The sequence below is a fragment of the Falco peregrinus genome, chromosome 4 (assembly GCF_023634155.1).
Source record: "Falco peregrinus isolate bFalPer1 chromosome 4, bFalPer1.pri, whole genome shotgun sequence".
Taxonomy (NCBI): Eukaryota; Metazoa; Chordata; class Aves; order Falconiformes; family Falconidae; genus Falco; species Falco peregrinus.
This window is the reverse complement of record NC_073724.1, coordinates 1,569,808-1,573,246: the sequence shown is the minus strand read 5'-3', so window position 1 is coordinate 1,573,246 and position 3,439 is coordinate 1,569,808. Positions and strand designations below refer to the sequence as shown.

General features: G+C 48.2%; 1 long non-coding RNA gene across 1 annotated transcript; it reads right to left on the bottom strand.

The window, feature by feature from the left end:
• Positions 1-837: 837 nt before the first annotated feature.
• LOC129784345 (uncharacterized) lies at positions 838-3,031 on the bottom strand. Its single transcript, XR_008746991.1, has 3 exons — positions 2,514-3,031; positions 1,902-2,002; positions 838-1,817 (listed from the first exon to the last, which is right to left on the bottom strand). It is a non-coding gene; the product is annotated as an uncharacterized LOC129784345 (long non-coding RNA).
• Positions 3,032-3,439: the final 408 nt, after the last annotated feature.

Genomic DNA, 3,439 nt, shown 5'->3' with positions numbered 1-3,439 from the left:
GGGTATCCAGAGAGCTGAAACTTACTTGGATTTACAAGGTTTGAAGAAGGTTTAGCAGTTCTATCAATCATTCTATACTTCCACCCCTTTTGCACCTGCATGAGACTTTTTTTTTTAATTGTGGACAGTCTTTGCAGAAAGGCATGTGTCTGTGTATATACACAAGTGTTTTTATGCACAGAAATATACACAAGTATGCACAGCTCCTCTGTACATTTGTGCATGTGTGCAATTATACACATGCTCTGTCTTAATATTTAATAATGCTGTATTGTCTCTTTCATAGTCTGAAACATGGCTGGGAGAAATACCTTCTTTTTTGACTGTTTTACGTGTCTTGCCAAGTTTTCCATTTTATCTGGATGTAAAGAACTTCAAAGAGGAACTCCTCTGAACAGATTCTGTTCTTGGCAGGTTATTTCAGATGGAGGTTAATAAGCTGTTAGTAAAATTGATTAAAGCTACACTACATAGGCTTTATTTACTTGAGCTTCAGGGGCATTTCTGCAAAATTCTTTAAATCTGGTCTGTGTAACAGGATCCCACTTCAGCTAGTATTAGATACTATCTTTACCCAGGTTTCCATTCTTCCAAAATACTGGTAGTATTGCTGTAAGAATAGCCTCATTTTCTATAGCTTGGGTTATTAAACTAATGAGCTAAACTCAGAATGATATGCACAGTTTTTCTTCTATGTAGCCCAGCAGTCACTGATGTCTTCTTACAGATTTTCAACAGGATGCTGCTCCTTTGCGGAGCACCCATGAAAAGCATCACTACAGCTCCCTTTCCTCCTTGTTCCTGCTCCTTCTCCGTGTTTGGGTGTCTCCTGGCCACTGCAAGATCTCTCCTCCAGCTCCTTCCAAAATGAGCTTCAACCCTCCTCTTGCGGCCCACACTCCTCCTCTCAAGGAAGAATTGCTGCTGCCTTAGCTTCTTTTCACTCCCTGCAAACCCACCATCCTCTAACATTGCTCTCCCTCCTTACAAGTGTCCCCACAGTGGGAAAACACTCCCACCACAGCCTGCCATGCAGGTGGCAATTTCCTCTGCTCATTTAGATGGAAAAGTAAATCACAGCTAGAAACTCCTTTGTATGTCAGAAGAGGCAGTCTGACCATTTGAAAAATATGACCAGTGGTCAGAAAGTACAAGGCCCCAAACAAACAACCAAGTTACCTTATGTCTTCTATAAGGTATAGATGCTGTCCCAAAACAATCAGGTGAGTGAAGTATCTGAGTTTAGTGATGTTCATGACCTTTATTTTTATTTTTGGCAGGGAGTGTATTCCAATAGGAAAGATGCTGAGAAAGAGCAAAGATTTTTCAGAAATATTTCAGTACAAGGCAAGCTAAGAAAAGCGGCCACATGATGCCAGCATTGCCTGGGAAATGGGAGAATGCTCCAGCCCAAATCAAAGTGTGTGTGGATTAGTTTCTTATTCATTCTGAGCAGGTGGGGGGTTTTATTTAGTGTGCACACATCCACCCTCCCACTTCTCATTTTGCTGCAGCCTTTATATCCAGCTTTTTTACACCCTGCTTAGTCCACCCCTGAAGAGCACAAAGACCGCTTTTTACTCTTCAGGCACTACAGAGTCTCTGCCTGCCTGTGCTTACCATGTTGCAGCTCCCACCCACTCCACAGCTTGTTCCTCCTTTCTGCTTTACGCAACCAGCATCACCTCCAACTTCCAGCTTTGTAGTTACAGACGAGGAGATCCCACAGAACCACATGTTCCCACCTCAGTGCTGCAGCTCACTTTAAGCAGAAGTCTGACTGAATGTTCAGTATGTCGCGGCAGGAAAGTTTTGATCTGGATTGCAGAAAAGAGAATACTGATGTTCATTTTGCCAAAATATGTAGTCCCTCCCCACTGTATTTTTCACTTCAAAACTACTTTGCAAGAACATCCAAAATATTCTTCCTCCAGTCCATGAGGCCTTGCATTCATCCAAGATGCACACACACTTCCACAGTTTTCCTGTCAGTGGTTAAAACCTTCAGAAAGAGCAAAAAGACTCAGAATGGTTTAGGGTGGAAACGGCCGTCAGGTAGCGCTGCCCCGCGGCTGCCTTGGGGATCGAACTCGCGGCCCCTCAGCACCCCGCGGCCCGGACGCTGCCCCGCCGCCGGGCGCCCCGCAGCGCCCCCTGCAGGGCTCCCGCGCATTACCCGCAACAGCGGACCCGCCGCTGTGGCGCCGACAGCGCCCTCGCGCCGAGCCCAGGCGCGCAACCGCACCGGCCGCTGAGGGGAAAATGAACCAGGACCCCCAGGGCCGCACCCCACAGCCCCTGGGAGCGAGCCCTGACACCGGCCGGGTCGCTGCCCCTCGCCCCTGGCTGGAGGCGGCAGCCAGACCCCTGGGCACGGGGAACCCGAATCCCAGCCCCGACCCGAACCGCGTCGGGGTGATGCCGGCAGCGGGGCTGGACCTCCGGGGCGTGAGCTGCCGGAGGAGATGCAGGGTGGGCAGCCGCGGCACCGCGAGGTTTGAACACCCAGCTACCAGCTCCTTCGAAGGCAGCCCCACAGAACAGATTACCCCGAGATCCGTCGTTACTCCAAGCGTGCCTTCCTACGGCCGAGCTGCGCCTGCCGCGGGGGCAGGACCCCGACCGCAGCGCCCCGACCGCGCCGGGCACCGCAGCCACGGGGCTTCTGTTTTCCTCGGCTGCTGCCAGTGCTTCCTTCACACCAGAGCGCATCTGGGGGCTCCTCCGCAAACATTTTTTCAAGTGAAAACCCCAGCTAACACTCAGCTGGGACACACTAAACCCCTGGTGCCCCAGAGTTGTGTGCTGTGAAACCAGTGCACTTCAGGCGATGATGGGAAGACCATCAGTTCATTCACAGTACAGGAATCCACCATAACTTTATTCCCTTTGCTACAAATACAGCATCTCTGCTCTTAGATTTACCCAGACATTCTTGGTTCAACATTTAGAGTGTCTGAAACAACTTCACCTTTTAAGCAAGCTTTTTAAATGTTGTCAGAGGGAGGGGGATGAGTCCTCAAGCAGTCTAGATGATCCTAATTCCACATAGGGAATCTGAAAAAGGGACATAATTGAAGAGTCCAAAGAGTATTACAATCACTTGGAGCTCATTGTCTAGCAGTCAGTACCACAGAAAGGAAGCTGACATTTAAGTAGGGGGGGAAAAAAAGTAACAAAAAAAAAAAAAAGGCTTTGCATCAGCATATAGATCGTAATACACAGGTGTCAGCATCTGCCTTTTATCCAGGCAATGAACAAGAGAGCAGAGCCCATCTTAATGTGAATGTCTTTGAAAAGTTGTATGACTAAAAGTCACAATGTAAGTAGTAACACTCCCATTCTTTGCAGGAACTGAAATTCAGTTACACCTTACAGTATGAATCTTTGGTTACTCTAAAAATCCCAGAAATGCAAAGTAAGTAGCGCAAGAAATTTC